The sequence below is a fragment of the Rhodnius prolixus genome, unplaced genomic scaffold (genome assembly GCF_049639745.1).
Source record: "Rhodnius prolixus isolate KJV_2025 unplaced genomic scaffold, Rpr scaffold_15, whole genome shotgun sequence".
NCBI classification, from domain to species: Eukaryota; Metazoa; Arthropoda; class Insecta; order Hemiptera; family Reduviidae; genus Rhodnius; species Rhodnius prolixus.
Genome location: NW_027411605.1, coordinates 1,077,217 through 1,095,182, shown reverse-complemented (window position 1 = coordinate 1,095,182; position 17,966 = coordinate 1,077,217). Strand labels below are relative to the sequence as shown.

The 17,966-nt window shown below is 35.6% G+C and overlaps 1 protein-coding gene and 1 long non-coding RNA gene across 12 annotated transcripts in view; one reads left to right on the top strand and one right to left on the bottom strand.

Annotated features, from left to right (window-relative positions):
- The window catches only part of LOC141454937 (uncharacterized), a 552,216-nt gene that overhangs the window by 386,940 nt on the left and 147,310 nt on the right, over positions 1–17,966 (top strand). Inside the window, exon 1 of one of the 6 annotated variants that reach the window (XM_074129647.1) lies at positions 3,395–3,880. The exons of the other annotated variants lie outside the window; for them this stretch is intronic. The gene's annotated coding sequence lies outside the window, so the exon portion shown is untranslated. Of the gene's footprint in view, positions 1–3,394; positions 3,881–17,966 lie in introns of those variants that run through there. 6 annotated transcript variants of the gene reach the window in all.
- Positions 12,706–17,966, bottom strand: part of LOC141454940 (uncharacterized) — a 300,919-nt gene continuing 295,658 nt past the window's right edge. For all 6 annotated transcript variants that reach the window (XR_012459057.1, XR_012459054.1, XR_012459053.1 and 3 more), the window contains one exon: positions 12,706–15,295. This is a non-coding gene — a long non-coding RNA (uncharacterized lncRNA). The remainder of the gene's footprint in view (positions 15,296–17,966) is intronic.

The following is a 17,966-nucleotide window of genomic DNA, read 5'->3' as shown; positions in this document are numbered from 1 at the left end:
GAGTAAGATCTACAATATTATGAATATAATCTACATTGTATTTCAGTCTGGGATATATCCTATGGAACTGCCTCTCCCTCGCTCTTGATTCTAAGTGTGCTCTTTCTCTTAATTGCAATTCCTTAATAAAGTTGTTTAAATTACATTTCCCGCTAACTAAGTAAGTAAATACCGTATTAAGGATTAAATTTAGCGAGAAATCGATCGAGAACAAAAAAAAACAACTCTGTCTTTTTGTCTCAAGTTTTTGTCTTATTTGTAATATCCAGGTCCTGAAGATGGTGATAAATTTGCCAAAACGTTGGCAAAAAGACGGAGTTGTTTTTCTTTGTTCTCGAACGATTCCTCGGTAAATTGAATCCTTAATACGGCACTTATTAAATCTGTTAACGTCTCTTTCTGCATTTCCTTATCTAACCATTATTGGTACTTCAAGATTCCTTGATCATTGATCATTGTTTTTGATTTTGGATCGATTTACTCTCTAAACTGAATCTTTAATATAGGATGAAGGGACCAGTAATTAGATAGTCCAGCAATAAAAGGGTGTTATAAGGAATATGAGCCGTTTTTAGTGGTGATTCTTTCAATTTCGTTATTTAGAAGCCTTAGGGCAGCAGTTCCAGAAAGATATTAATTATTGGAAGGTTCCTTGGTATCAGTGGAAGGTTATTTGTGTTAGCAGTTCAAAAACAAGCCGTTGCTAAGGAGGATTGATAAGAAAATAAGTTTATTTTTTCTTATTTTTCGTTTATTTGTTCAAATATTCGTGTGGTTATCAATGTACTGTTATAATTATTAGTATTAGGTAACTATTTTCAGATTATTAGAATAAAATCAATTCTTTAGCTAAATTAGCGATGTGCTTGCCATGCCTTTTTGACGCGAATACGTCTTTAAATTTGATGTCATATGGAGGCAATCCAAAAAACCTAATGAGAACAAAATCGGGGGATACAGTTTGGCATTATAGTTTCGAATCTATCCTCTACATCCAAAATTAAATTAGACCACTGGATAGTTAAAGGATCAATGAATTCATTACGATAAGCGAGGACTGTGACGCATCGCGCGCGGTGGAGGGAGAAGCGCCGCCATTTTGAGATCATTTTGCTGCGTATCGAGATTTGCAACTAGTATAACTTTTGACTCGGAGAAGCCACGATGTTCGTTCAAGTTTTAATCGTCAGCTGTCGTCACAATCTATCGATTGTATATAAAACATTAGTGTAAAATAGTGACAGTGAATATAATAAGGTGTTAGAATAAAGAAATATTATCAAAAATATATAATGTCGCCCTATACTCGGTCGGAAAGCCAAAACTAAATACAGAGATTGAATACGGTTGGAAAGGGCTTCTCAAGAACAATCGAATGGTAATAATAAAACACCATATGACCGAGTCAAGCTGTGCCGGGAAAGTAAAAGAATGAATGCGGCCGAGCGGATCAACGACGGTGTCCAGTACATCTGCAGCTGGGGCGGTTGAAATTATGCAAGTGGATATGATGAAATCGCTTCTACATCGACAACGGACTGTATAGGCATAGATTGTGTTCGATCGTCGATTTGTTTCCTTGATTTCATCTTAAATACATAAATAAAAATATTTTATATAAAAAATATAACCCGTTACGCGTAAACGTATTCACGTACTACACACAGTTCTTATTTTTATTTTTTGGAGTAAGAACGTTCCATTTCATAGATTTCCTGGTTGTGATGTTAGTTTAAAAAATTGTCAAAGAAGAATGGTATTGAAAGGGAGAAGACCCAAAAGATGTGGTTTACAATGGAAGGAAGGGATATTCTGGAGGAGGAGGAGGAGGAGGTAGGGAACATTGACGTGCAATATTCTGTAGTGTCAGGAGATTGAGCGAGTGTGTCTGTATGCGCTATTTTCCCATCCCCTAAGGGCTGCCCTATAGAAATCTGCCCTCACTTTTTTTTTTTTTTTTTTTTACCTACGAGGAGGAGGATGTCTGTGGGCCCTTAAAAACTACATTGCTTGACCCTTCTCCGCCTCTGCTACTACACAAAGTCTCGTTAAAACTGACCATTTTTCAAATCACTATGTCGTAAGCCTCGCACCATTTCCACCACAGGGCAAAAGCGGAGTACTTGGACGGCCTCTCACATCCTGGGGAGAGAAAGAACGGCTACAGGCTAACTCATCCTTTTCTCCAACTTGGGTTCTTTTCTTTTTATTGAGGTAACTCTCTCTTTAACCTGGCCACACCTCGGTTACAGCTAAAGGGAAGGTAGAAGACCACAAACAGTTGCTGCCTCCAAATACCTTCTACATTCAGTTTTTTTTTTATTATTTAGCGTAAATACAGTGAAAAATCATTTATCACTTCTTTTTTAATTCTTCCTATTGTTTCTCTCCTCTTTTTCCAGGCAGAAAAACTTCGCAATAATTTTGACGAGGAAGTCCCAAAAATTTTTTTAACAAACACCGATCCTGAGAAACTTTCTCATCATGATTGTTGCCACCATCATTATCACCGCCCTCAAGATCATTAGCTTATATCTAACGAACTCACGTATCAATGTAAAAAAAAAAGCAATGAAAAAGTCTGGCTTGTAAACTTATTTGAGGGAGCAAACCATCCTTTATTCTCCTCTCTCTCTAACACTCTCGGTTTTAGGGAACATTCTATTTTTAATGTAAGTTTCATTGAAAGTTTTCACCAGTTACAAGGTTTTCCCTAAAAAGGAATGAAATGTTGCCTGAGTAGAGAGGAGGGGGGAGGGGAGAAAAGTGAAACGTCGCATGACTCACTCTCTCTGTCTGTCTTTTTGGCCAACGTTTCGACAAATTTATTGCCATCTTCAGGGCCTGGATATTACAAATAAGACAAAAACTTAGGACAAAAAAGACGGAGTTGTTTTTTTTTTTTTTTTGGGTTCTGGACCGATTCCTCGCTAAATTGAATCCTTAATGCAGCATTTACTTACTTAGTTAGCGGAAAATGTAATTTAAACTATTTGGGAATTGCAGCTAAGTAGAAAGAGCACACTTAGAATCAAGAGCGAGGGAGGAGCAGTTACATAGGATTTATCCCAGACGGAAATACAATGTAGATTATATTCATAATAGATCTTACTCTGATTCAAAAACTTATTATGCAGGCCAGGTCAGAATCATTTTACCTAAATTATAAACCTCACACTCCAGATGCTTGTCAATTGTGTACTTTGCACTTAGTCGAAATATGCCCGATACTAGCCCGTTATAGGCGGCAATATTTAGGAAAATATGTTTTCTCAGTAGATGAAATTTGCAAATATCTTTATGGCAAGGACTGGTCTTTGCTCTGTTGTTACCGACTAAAATTCGGGTAACAAAAGTTAGTTATAATTTTAATTTTAAATAATTTAATCTATAAAGCAAATGCAAGCCTAGCATAAGCAATACGTAGTTTTTATGCAGAAAACAATAGAATAGAGTGAAGGTGTACTTCGGACTGCTGACGAAGGGAAAAAAAAAGCAGAGCGGCATATAGTTGAGAGGAGTGAGGGACAGTGTGAGAGTGTGAGAGCTAGCGTGCGGTGTGAAGGACCGGATTTTCCTGTTTTCTACGGCTAGGCCGGATTAGTATTCCTAATGTTTCCTTATTAGGAAATTAGGAAAAATTGTGTAGCGGGTGAGTTACCAGTGGTAGTAGTAGTGCCATGGTAAGATACCCCTGAGCAGGGATTGTACGCTACAAAATAAAAAGGGTGAAAAGGGAAGAAGAAAGTGCGAGTAGGACTGCGCTGGAAAGAGCTCTGGAACAGCATCGTGGGGATCCCGAAGAAAGAAGACAGCGGTCACCTCTGTAAATATCACTCTACGAATTACTAACTGAAAAAGAACAACAACCAGGCCTGGGGTAAGTCCCGTTTTGATTCAAACTGTTTCCCGGAGAAGCGTCTGCTGACAGGCTCTGTTTGGATAATCAAAGAACTTTACCTTTTCTTTTAGTAGTTACTAGTTTTACTATTTCGATTCTTTCTTTTGTTGCATGTAATTAATTTGTCTTTGTGGTATTAAGGGTTTCATTTTGAAAAGTATTTCTAGTATTTTTGTGTTAACATTCAGCTTTTATATAAGTTCTAGTTTTTTTCTGTGTAAGGAAGCTTCCGTAATTAAGGTAATTAGCGTAACGTTCAAACTTGAACAAGTAAACTAGGTTGCATTTGCTATTATTTCTGTTTCTTTGTGCTTAATAGTTTTTAATATACGCAGTATATACTCCTACTTGCCTTTTCTTTGATTTTCTTCCTGCTCCCCCTTCCCCCGTAGGTTTCGCCGTTTACTACGGAAGTTCATGTTAAAACGGCGTGGCGCCCAAATATAACGCAGGAAATATATATATATATTTCCAATTTTTATACACTTTATTTTATTTTCTTTTATTTATTTATCTCTGGTGCCTACACCTCGGCCCACCCCGTCTCCACTGAAGCTACGCCGGGGTAGCGGAAGTTTAGCGTAACACTGTAAATATCTAAAAGATGTCCTACATTATAGGGAACTGTTGTTGGTAGAGTTTATATAATTAACTTCCGTGTTCACCTCCTAAAGGTATAAATTTGTTTTTTTTCCTTTGTTAATTTTTTATTAATTATGAAAGTAAAAATTTCTTCTGTAATTATACGTAGATTAGCAACTCGGCAGACAGATTCTATCCATGATGATAAGAGTTACTGCTTTATGTTTATCTTTCTGTAAACTTTATCTTAATAAATACACTATTATTATTATATACAACATTTATTAAATCTGTTAATGTCTCTTTTTGCATTTCCTTATCTGGATCATTATTGGTACTTCAAGATTTCTTGATCGTTTATTGCTTCCCTTAAATTAGCCCTTCCTAACATACTTCTCTTTGCTGAGGTCGTTAAAATTGTTCCACGCAAATCTCAGAAGAGTTGCAATGCGCAAAGTTTCTTCTGGATACTGCTATAGTTCCTCTTCAAGATCTACAAATAACCTTCAATATTAAATGACAAATAATTCCTTTTTAGCTGATCAATGGCCACGTAATCACATTAAACTTTGATCAATATTAATAAAAACAATGAATACTCTTTGTTAAGTGGCAACTGTGTAAACGATAGCCAGTTTTTTCTTTAATATTCAACGTTGAAATTTGTTTTTCAACATTTTTCAGAAAATGTGAAACACGTCACGACTCTCAAATCTCCGGGGGGGTTGTATAGGGTAAACCCTATAAGGGCCTGGTCCCTTCAAAACTTGTTTCTTTTTCACGTTATCCATTAATCTGTAATAAGTAAGGGAAGGTACGAGTATTGTTTTGTTTTCAAGATTTTCGATCTTGAACTTTAACAAGAAATATCCGGTTTTGAGAGCGCCTAAACCTGGAAAAAAAGTGATTTCCATGAATTGGTCCTCTCTCTTTCTCTTTCTTTCACAAAATAGACCAGATTCTGGGGGGGGGGGGAAACCACTTTTCAGGACTCAAAGGACCTCAAAAATGAATATTTTAGGCGAAAACTTCAAAACAAATTTTGGAAACTTAGTAGGATCGTAGTAGGTGCTGCTACCTCCTGACTAGTTCAGGAAGTTGAAAGAATCTCGGGGTTGGTTGCCCCCAAGATTTCAATTATTTTGAGCCCATGATGCACCCAGGTGTGTTCTGTTCTAACTTCTGGCGGCCATCTGTTGTGTCCGATCTTCCGTCCCGACTCTCCCTTTTTTTTGTTTCCTCATTTCTATTCCCTGATCTTCCACCCTAACCAACATATTGGTGGACATAATATCCTCCAGAGTCAACTGTAACGTTCCAGAATTCTCGATGTATTTGTGTGAGTGGACCCCTGAATATCTTGCTACACGGAAATTTTGTTTTGCTACCTTTTTTTTTTGATACCTTCTCTCTTTTTCCCCCTTTTTTGGGCGATCCACCCACGAGTTTTCCAATCTCCTGGCAGTTGTATACCCACCAGTGAGAAGGGTGATACGGGATCCACTTTGTCACATTTCCAGGGTATAAAAAAATTGTTTATACACACAGGAGAAGAAATATTACAAGAATTATTGCACTTATATTAAACTCTATATATCACTTCCGGCTGGACGTTAGGCCGCTGTTCATGGCAATTTAACTTCCTTCGTATCCTTAGCGTAGGACACATTTTTTTTTTCCACTCCTCTTTTTCCACCCCATGAAAGTCTACTTCGTTGTTACTTTTGTTAGCACAATTTTAGACATTGCTATCTAAATATATTTTTTAACTTTAATACGTATTTCCTACTTTACAAGGAATTAATATACAAGGTGTTCATTTTAAGTCGGCTCAAATGCATTTCATTCTTAAACGGTTCATCTGAGCCAAAAAATGGTAAAGGAAAAATTTGTTGCCCGGCACCTCTAGTTTCAGAATATGTGACTTGATTTTAGATTCCTACCTGCATACGCGGATGTCGCGCAACCAAAAGTAAGGGTTCGCAGTTGACCCCCATTTTCATATACACAGTTTTAAAGAGTATACATAGTTATGAAAGAAACCGGAAACCGCAATTCGATATCTTCAAAATTAAAGATGCTAGGCCATTTCAAAATCTGGTATTTATTAATCATATTTCAATTTTTTTAACTTGTTATCAAAGAGAAAGAAGAGCACGCGATAGGTCATTTTTATGTATTTTTTCATCCCCTTTCTACTGAAAATATTGCCAAGGCAGTAAAGCTAGTATTTTTCTTAATATCGGGAAATATGTAGTTTTCCGAATGATTTTTCTAAGAAAAATCAAATGTTAAGAGCTTTAGATGTTCTCAAGCATACACAAAATGGCTAAAAATTAATTTTACATCTGTTATAAACAAGAAGGTTTAATAATTATTTGGTAATTTTGGGAGAGTTGCGTTTAATTAACAAAAAAATTGGAAATATTTAAGTGATCAATATCTTTCATGTAAAGGATCAAGCCTCCTCTGGCTTGCAAGCCAGGTCAGCTAAGGAGGTTATCAACTGCTCTCTGTATCTGAGGAGGCACCTTTGAAGACACAGTACATGCTTCACAGTAAAGTGCATGATTTGATAAATTAAGGAATAAGTTTGATCCTTTGAATGAAAGATATTGATCACTTAAATAATAAAAGATAATTCTTGGATAGGGTTCGGTCCATGATGTCCTGGTTACGCCGCGGTATCCAAGCGATAACCGGAAACTCAAAACCTAATGTTTTGTTAAACTAAGTTCTATTTCCGGTCTTGATATTGGTTTTTAAGAAATTTATAGCTGGTGGCCTATGTAATCCGCCTCCGTGTAAGACACCTGATTGATAATTTGACGTAAAGGATATCTGGAAGGGGGGAAAAAAAGAGGCATCCCTCTTTTTTAGGAAGTGATTAAGGCATTAGATATTTTACGGCTAATTTAATTTAAATGTGACACAATTAACTCTTCTATATTGTCTGTGCATTATTCTTTATCGCTTGTTCTTAAATGAGTTTGTTTGTAGTTCATTCTCTTTTTTAAAAGTTTAGGGTAGAGTTGGTGGATAAAATGTGAAAGACACATCCTATTACAAGATAAGAGAGGAGCGTAGACAGAGAGAGAGAGAGAAAGAAAGAAAGACATAGAGAAAAAAGGGAGAAGAGAGAGAATCCAAGTGTGACGACAAGGAAAATGCTTTGTCCAATAACAAAAGATATTCATTGTTGGCTTGTTGAAGGCTTAAGAAATATGTTTTCTTGGAGGGGACGAGTTTTAAGACGTTAAGGGAGGTTGATATCCATTTATCTTGGACGCTGCAACTTGCTGACAGTATTAATTAGTTTCTTAGGAACCATTTTTTTAGTCTCAGACACCCCTAGTAGCAGGAAGTGAATAAAAATAGTGCTGGTTGTTGTTAGGGCGCCCCAATCGTAAGACCTACTATGCATCTTCCCGCTTCTAGCACCAATTATTCCAGTTGAAATTGGGCCAATGCTGGAAGGACTTTACTGCTCTTTTGCTCATAAAATGGTCGTCTATGTCATCCCTGCTCCTTTTTCTGTTCTTTTTACCACATTCCACCAGATATTAATTCTGTCCGGTAAGGCATTGTATAAGGGTTCATCGTCAAAAAGTGCAAGAAAAAGCGAAAAGGCAAAAAAACGACAAAAATAGTGTATTACAAGAAGCTAATAATCTTTTGGGTTTTTTTGTTGCCATTGTCTTCCGCCATACAGCCAGCATCGTCTAGGTGCCTATCACTAGAATATCACTCACTCTCCATTCTTACTTATAATTACATTCGCTTCACACACCTCTACTATATACAAACTATTTACATAAACTACTGCTAATGGATGGAGCAGCACTCTGTGCTCCTGCCATCCTTATAGCTTAACCGAAATTAAAATCACCGTAATCCTTCTCTAATCATTTTCTTCCATTCATTCTAATCGGCTATAACTTTTAAGTACACTCAAATTTCAGTGCTAGCTCTGCTACAGATTTAAGCACATGTCTTCGTAGCGAAATGGTGCGTCTAAATACCTGTAAATGTCGTCATACATTCGTTTCCTTTCTACTACATAACGTGGACATATTATTATATTGTCTTGAAATCCTCATTGTTCGGTTGTGACCGAGGACCTCCGGCCAGTTTGGCTAGCTTCCGACTCCCCCGGGTCAGCCTTACGCCCGCGCGCGTACTAATGTACGCATCCGCCTTAATTTCCTTCTTTCTACATATTTCTTATCGCTTATTACTAAGTTATTATTTTATACCTTTTTTATTTTCTTAAACTTTCCATCTATCTCAACTTGTTTCCTTTTCTTATGCCAAGTGCGTCACTACCTATAACTTCTATTTCCTTTATTTGTGTGTCTATATTCTAGACCCTTTGCCCCACTACTTCCTTTTGGACCATGTGGTCACTCTTCGAGTCTGTACAGTTCTCTGCTAGGCTTTCCTTCAGACGCTTCTCTGCTAATCACTCTTTAGCAACCTTCAACGCATCTCAGCCTGCTACGCATCACTTCCGCTGACAATTAGCAGCACGCATATTCCACCGCATCTATTGCACTTATTGCACTATTCCCCTTTACTCTTCCGCTTACCTCATTTCCACTTCCGATACGCTTCTCTGAGCCTGAGCCCAAATATTGCCTACCTTTCTCAGAGCTCAACACACACACACACTTACACAAACATATATACACGCTTCCGCGCCACAGCTTCCTTTCCTCTCATCGCTTCTCAGGCATCTTGTCAACATACTTCACGCACATCGCTCCTTGCACCAAAGGGTAAGTACCTTCCCCTTTTTACTTCTATTACTCTTTATTTTCTCTATTTTTTTGTTTACTATTACTTCTTACAGCGCCCACTTGGGCACCTTAGCATCTGGGTGTAGGCGTGTTCGCGCGCCTACACTCATTCTCATTGCAATCTACACAGCAATCTTATCTTCTCAGCCTGCTTATTGTCGTAACAACCCATTTATTAGTGACAGTTCCCCTTAAACCATGGTTGTCTAGGTAACTGATCTACACATAGTTTTATAGAATCTCCCTTTATTACCATTACTGTAAGCTTATTAGCTTATTGCAATTATTATTGCAAAGAAATTCGTCAGTTTTACCAACTATAGATACTGGAGGTTTTTGGATTTTGGAGAAGAACAGATAAAACAAAGATGTAGGTTGGCGTTTCTTTCTTTCCATTCTTTTAAACCGATAAACAGGTTACTGCACTGGAACGGAGGTGTTAGTAGCAGAGTTCATCTCACCCTAGAAGCTGCAGAAACAGAACCTGGAACTAGATTCCAGAATACAGTCCACCTTGCGTCCTTAATGGTGAACCCAACCCCATTCCTCTGGTTCGCTCCCAACATCTTCCTAAATAAGATGTTAGGATATCTTCCAGTTTTTCCTTATTAACTCAAACGAAAAATTTGTCCCGCAATGGTTTATTACAAAACTTAGAAATGTCCTTATTAGATAACCGCTAGGGTGAAAAACTTTTCTATCTCTAATTTTATACCTAATTGATATTTATATCTATATAAACTTGCTTAATGGAAGGGCTTTTTTTTCAAACGTTATTTCAGCATTAAAAAGAAACGTGATTAAGTTTCTACTTTCTCAGATACCCCCTACTAAAAGTAAGTATTGCTAGCTGCAGATTTTTAATTTTAAGTTTCTTCCAGAAGTATAAGTTTTTTATGGTCTTTAAGTACATTTCGTTAGCCAAGAACTTTCTGCATCACCACTCATTCTCTAAATAAGAGTCAGTTTTATTCTAACCATTATTTTTTTAAGTATTTAGAAGTTAATTTGTGAGTTTGTAATATTGAGTTAGATAAGTTCTTCCTTAGATCATATGACTTTCGCAAGTATTACTATTTTGTTGCAAGAAAATGTGCTTACAAAGAAAAGTAGTGTCCTAAATATAAGTGTGTGTGGCTAAGCCAAAGATTGTAAGTTTGAAGTTTGCTTTTGGATACCATTAAGCTCAAATAGCTGTAATTATACACCTGTCATTCAAACTAGCTAGCAAATTTCATATCCCTTATTCCCGTTAGCAGGGATTTCCTGACACTGACATTCGGTACATTAAAACGGTCCGGTAGGACAGTTGTATAAGGGTTGACCGTCAAAAACTGCACGAAAAACTTTGACAATTTTTTTCTCTTTTTCTATACAAGATAAAATTCCCAAATTTTCTTTAAAATAAAGGGCAAATCCTCCTTTATAACTGTAATTTTTTCGCAACAACCCAGATCTAATAGGTTTCGAGAAAAAAGTTGCCGAAAATGAGCAAAAACCGCTTTTTCAAAAAATGTTCTTGTTCTTCTTCTTCTTCTTCTTCTTATTAATGTTACCTTTTTTGTAAACAACGTAGCGCCTAAACGCGCGAACCGATTTTCATGAATGAGGTGTCATTCGATTCGGAATTTTATGGAGGTCTCGACGCTGTACATCAAATGGGAGAGGAGTTAGCCCACTTTATGTAAGGCCCCCTCCAAAATTATTATTACTAGTACCTTTTGGCGTTTAATCAACACTTATACTTAACATTTTAAACTGTAAGTTTTTGTTAAGAAGTTAAGAGATAGCTCTGAATTCTCCTAGTAACAACCAACTCTCAATTATTCAGTCACACAGCTCTCAGTCTTTTGGAAGCAATGATTTGATTACCTTCTCGGATTTCCTAAAACGAACATAGTTGCTAAACTGGGATACCTACATGGACCACCAGGTGGTTTTGTCTATATCTGGGTGAGATGTACCTATCTCTTTCCTTGCCCATTTTTTTTAATTCTCTTTATTCCCAAGGCGATGATAATGAAACTAAGATGGTAGCTTTGAATTAATTTGTAGTGGTTAATTTTGTTATTCTAGGATGTAGGCTTCTCTAGTTTGGCCAGGCATTTTGGGCATCCGGCTCCAACAAATTGAACGATCCCAGGAGTATTCCTATGGGGATATCTCGGCCAATTTCCGGTAATTAGAGGGGTTATTACTTATAGTCAGTACGCGTCGTTATTTCCAACCGGCTGTGCATCAAGGCCTCTTTACCTTGTAAACACTTGACGTTGTTTTTGACACATTAAATTTTCTCATCCTTGGAACAGAGAGAGGTTTCTTTCTGTTAATGGGTCGCAGCATAATAAGCCTATTTTTGCCTTAAGGCTAACCTATTCTAAACTTATCAGATCGATATTTTGTTTACTAATTTATTTCTTAGTTACAGGTCAACTTTATTTTTTTTAAGTTATCGTTTACAACTAATTCTATGCGTAATGTAATATACGTATCTACTTTAAGATATATTTTCTTGATTTGGAAATGATTTTGAAGTAATATCTATATATTAATATCAGCAACCAGCTGGAGGTTAATGTTTACGTGGGAACAATCCCATCTCCCATATTTCATGAGAACATGGAAGGCTTATCCATGAAAAATGAGTAATAAACTTTCCACCCTCAGGGTGATGGAGCAGGGGGCGATGAAAATCATAAACTTGGAAACTCTGTGGGTAGTATGGAAGGGAGGGCTCATTAGGGTGCAGCAGCAAGCCAAGATTAGCATAATATACATATCAGGAGATTTTTTTTTTTTTTGGAGGTTTATTCTTTGGTATATGATATGCCTTCTACAGAAATGGAGGATTACTAGGTTATGATGATGATGATAATGATAAACTGAGTGAAAACGTCATATTGTTTATGATGACATCATTCACTTTGAGCATTCATTTATTCATTGTTTTCTTATCCATGAATGTATTCTGCTCTTAAGTATAATATACGAGTATATTTACATGCATTCATATTTCTGTGATCACTTCATCAGGTAGCATTAAGATTTTTTGTCAAATATTTGAGATAGAATTGATGCAAAACTTATTAAAGATACATTCCCTGACTTTGGCATTACGCATACCAAGATTTCGACGTATTATTATTAATATTGAAGTCTCTAAATTGATATTAGCACCAAGTTTCACCAAAACTTTAAGCGTTTAAATGTTTACAAATTTTTATGCATTCATCTTACTCAAATCGTTGACTGATGTTTACATTTTAAAATGATAATTACAATTTACAAATGCTATTGTTCACTATAGATTTCTTTTTTTAATTTCAGGCGTAAATCTTCTCTGATGTCATATCAAGTTATTGGGGAGATTTATTGGCCCTCAAAAACAGTTTAAATAATAATTAATAATGAAAGGGTAATAGTGCTAACCGTACATCCTTATATTTATTTCACACAATGTCAAATATTGGTCTAAAATAAAAATACCATGTTCTAATAGTGTAAAATCTTTTTTTTTTATATTGACAGTTTTTTCATACATTAGTAAGAACAATTCATCTTAAAAAAGTTGGAAAAAATAGAAAATAAAGTGAAAATATAAAAATTCCTGTAAAAAGTGTCGAAAAATGTAACTTTTGTATCTGGGTAACATAATACGGTAGGAGCTCACAGCCAGTATACAACTATTTTTGATTGGTGTGCCCGTAAGAAAGAATACAGCCAATAAAACACCAGTATGGCACTTCCCCACAGTTCATTGGCTGTATCACGAGTGTGCGCAGTGGAGGTTATGTCGTATTGAACTGTGATTGGCTGATGTTTTCACCTCCTTGATCATGCGCATCAGACTAAATTTCTGCTGTGAGCTCCTTTACTATTATGTTCTACTGGTACAAATATCACATTTTGCCTCGTTTTTAGATGGGAATTTTTGTAAATTAGGTAATTTTTCCAGTTTCTATGGCTTTTAACTAGTTTTTACCTTCAGCATTTTTAATTTTTAATAAACATTAAAAGGAAAAAAGCATTCTTTTTATTTTAACAATTTTCGTGATAGAATGAATTATATTTTCAACATTTCTTATCAATTTTTCTAACTCCAATCGTTTATTACTTTATACAAAAACTTAAAATAGTTTTTAATATAATTTTCAATTGCTATCCACATTAAATTGGTTCACTATAGATTTCTTTCTTAATTTCAGGCATAAAACTTCTCTGATGTCATCTCTCAAGTTATTGGGGAGATTTATTGGCTCTCAGAAACAGTTCACTAATAATTAATAATGAAAGAATAATAGTGCTAAACGTTAATCCTTACATTTATTTCACACAATGTCAAAAATTGGTTTTAAATAAAAGTACCATTTTCTAATGCTGTGAAATTGTTTTATTTTATATTGAATGTTTTAAGATACATTAGTAACAATAATTCACTTTATAAAAAGGTGAAAAAAATAGAAAATAAAGTTAAAATATAAAAATTCTTGTAAAAAGAGTAAAAAAATGTAACTTTTGTATCTGGGCAACATTATACCGTAGGAGCTCACAGCCAGTATACAACTATTTTTGACTGGTGTTCCCAAAAGAGAGAATGTAGCCAATAAAACACCAGTATGGCACTTCCCCATAGTTCATACTTGATACGTAACTTTCATTGGTTGTGTCACGAGTGTGCGCAGTGGAGGTTATGTCGTATTGAATTGTGATTGGCTGAGGTTTTCACCTCCTTGATCATGCGCATCAGACTAAATTTCTGCTGTGAGCTCCTTTACTATTATGTTCTACTGGTACAAATATCACATTTTGCCTCGTTTTTAGATGGGAATTTTTGTAAATTAGGTAATTTTTCCAGTTTCTATGGCTTTTAACTAGTTTTTACCTTCAGCATTTTTAATTTTTAATAAACATTAAAAGGAAAAAAGCATTCTTTTTATTTTAACAATTTTCGTGATAGAATGAATTATATTTTCAACATTTCTTATCAATTTTTCTAACTCCAATTGTTTATATCTTTATACAAAAACTTAAAATAGTTTTTAATATAATTTTCAATTGCTATCCACATTAAATTGGTTCACTATAGATTTCTTTCTTAATTTCAGGCATAAAACTTATCTGATGTCATCTCTCAAGTTATTGGGGAGATTTATTGTCTCTTAGAAACAGTTCACTAATAATTAATAATGAAAGAATAACAGAGCTAGACGTTAATCCTTACATTTATTTCACACATTGTCAAAAATTGGTTTTAAATAAAAATACCATGTTCTAATACTGTAAAATTGTTTTATTTTATATTGAATGTTTTAAGATACATTAGTAACAATAATTCACTTTATAAAAAGGTGAAAAAAATAGAAAATAAAGTTAAAATATAAAAATTCTTGTAAAAAGTGTCAAAAAATGTAACTTTTGTATCTGGGCAACATTATACCGTAGGAGCTCACAGCCAGTATACAACTATTTTTGACTGGTGTGCCCAAATGAGAGAATGTAGCCAATAAAACACCAGTATGGCACTTCCCCATAGTTCATACTTACGTCGTATTGAATTGTGATTGGCTAATGTTTCCCCCTCCTTGATCATGCGCATCAGACTAAGTTTCTGCTGTGAGCTCTTTTACTATTATGTTCTACTGGTACAAATATCACATTTTACCTCGTTTTTAGACAGGAATTTTTGCAAATTAGGTAATTTTTCCAGTTTCTATGGTTTTTAACTAGTTTTTATGCTTAAAAGTTTTCATTTTTAATAGATATTAAAAGAAAAAAGCATTTTCTTAATTTTAAGAATTTTCGTGATTCGTAGTATTCATTATTTTAAACATTTCTTATACATTGTTACACAAATCGTTTATTTGTTTATACAAAACGTTAACATAATTTTTATTATAATTTACTAATGTTATTCCCAATAAACTGGTTCACTATAGTTTTCTTTTTCAATTTCAGGCGTAGAACTTCTCTGATGTCATTTCTCAAATTAATGGGGAGATTTATTATTGGCCCTCTGAAACAGTTCAATAGTAATTAATAATGAAAGAATAATAGTGCTAATCGTTAATCCTTCTATTTCACATGTCAACTATGTGTCTAAAATAAAAATACCATGTTCTAATACTGTAATTTTTTTTTTATTTTATATTGAATGTTTTATCATACATTAGTAATAACAATTCATTTAAAAAAAATTGAAAATAAAGTGAAAATATAAAAATTCCTGTAAAAAGTGTCAAAAAATGTAACTTTTGTATCTGGGTAACATAATACGGTAGGAGCTCGCAGCCAGTATACAACTATTTTTGATTGGTGTGCCCGAAAAAAGAGAATATAGCCAATAAAACAGCAGTAGGGCACTTCCCCATAGTTCATTGGCTGTATCTCGAGTGTGCGCAGTGGAGGTTATGTCGTATTGAACTGTGATTGGCTGATGTTTTGCCCACCTTGATCATGCGCATCAGATTAAATTTCTGCTGTGAGCTCCTTTACTATTATGTTCTACTGGTACAAATATCACATTTTACCTCGTTTTTAGACAGGAATTTTTGCAAATTAGGTAATTTTTCTAGTTTCTATGGTTTTTACCTTCAGTATTTTTCATGTTTAATAGATATTAAAAGAAAAAAGCATTTTCTTAATTTTAACAATTTTCATGTTAGGTAGTATTCATTATTTTGAACATTTTATGCATTTATCTTGCTCATATTGTGTACTTATGTTTACATTACTTTATAAAAATTTGTTATAATTCACAAATGTTCTCAGTTATTAATAAACGCCTCAATAAATTTTTTTTGGGGCCTATCTTATCTTTTGAGTTCTACATTATTTTATTTTTTTTGATCCTAATCTCGACCTGAATGATTTTAAGTTGTACGAGTATTAAAGGTGTGGAGGTAAGTGTTTAAACCGTCTCTAACAGGCTTTAGAGTACAAAGGAAAAATTAAAATTTTCTTTGATTTTTTTTACTAGGGAGAATCGTCGTTGAACATCCCATTATACGAGGGTCGTTTGAAAAGTCCGTGCAAAGTCAGAGAGATAGCACTACTGGCGCGTATCGAGGTTATGTTTAGTTAGTAGCATCTCTTGGAAGAACACACACCAAGTTTCAGCCAGATCGGTCTATTTCTTTGTGTTTGGCATTCGTTTGAATCGAGGAAGTCGAGTGATTTTCAAATAATGGACGAAAAAGAATTTCGTGTGTTGATTAAACACTACTTTATGAAAGGCAAAACGCCTCAGGAGACTAAAGAGAAGCTTGATAAACATTATGGTGACTCTGCACCTTCGATTAGAACAGTTTATAAGTGGTTTCAAAATTTTCGGAGTGGCCATATGGGCACAAGTGACGCTGAACGTTCTGGACGCCCTGTTGAGGTTACTACTCCAGAAATCATTGATAAAATCCATGATATGGTGATGGATGACAGAAGAGTGAAGGTGCGTGAGATTGCTAGTGCTGTGGGCATCTCGAATGAACGGGTACATAATATTTTGCATCAACATTTGGACATGACAAAGCTATCCGCAAGATAGGTGCCGCGATTGCTCACGCTTGACCAAAAACGAAATCGTGTGAAGTGTTGCAAGGACGGTTTGCAGCTGTTCCAGAAGAATCCACAGGACTTTACGCGTCGTTTCGTCACTGTGAATGAAACATGGATACATCACTACACTCCTGAGACCAAAGAACAATCTAAACAATGGGTTACCAAGGGGGAATCTACGCCAAAAAAGGCGAAGACCGTTCCTTCGGCCGGAAAGTTTATGGCGACTGTCTTTTGGGTTTCGCAAGGAATAATCCTCATCGACTATCTGGAAAAGGGTAAAACTATTACAGGTGCATATTATTCATCGTTATTGGACCGTTTGAAAACCGAGCTACAAGAAAAACGCCCACGATTGGCCCACAAAAAAGTCCTTTTCCATCACGACAACGCACCAGCTCACACCTCAGCAGTTGTGGTCGCAGAATTAATGGAAATAGAGTTCCAACTCGTTTCACATCCCCCCTATTCTCCAGACTTGGCTCCCTCGGACTACTATTTGTTCCCCAATATGAAGAAATGGCTGGCGGGAAAAAGACTTTATTCAAACGAGGAGGTGATTGCAGAAACGAATGGCTATTTTTCAGACTTGGACAAATCCTATTATTCGGAAGGGATCAACAAACTAGAGCAGCGTTGGACGAAGTGTATAAGCCTAAAAGGAGACTATGTTGAAAAATAAAAAAGGTTTACCCCAAAAAATTAAGTAGTTTTTATTTTTGCACGGACTTTTCAAACGACCCTCGTAGTATAGGATCCTTCCGTGTTTAGGATTTAGTCTAGTACCGACTAGCTGGATGTGGGAGAAAGTTACATTGACATCATAGCCTCTTTTTCAAGCTAAGGAGGTCGTGATTTTGTTGAAGGAGTAAGGGATCTGTCTAAGGCTGGAAACATAGTGGAACGGCGAGCAAAGCGGCGATGATAGCGAAGAGCAAAGCGGCGAAATCAAACACAAGTTAACATATGAGACCGCGCATAGTGGAGAGCAAAGCGAAGATAGAGCAACGCTATCTATAGAGAGTGTTTGTTTTCGCCGCTTTGCTCTTCGCTATCCACGCCGCTTTGCTCTTCGCTATCTTCGCCGCTTTGCTCGCCACTCCACTATGTTTCCAGCCTAAAACTAACTGTAT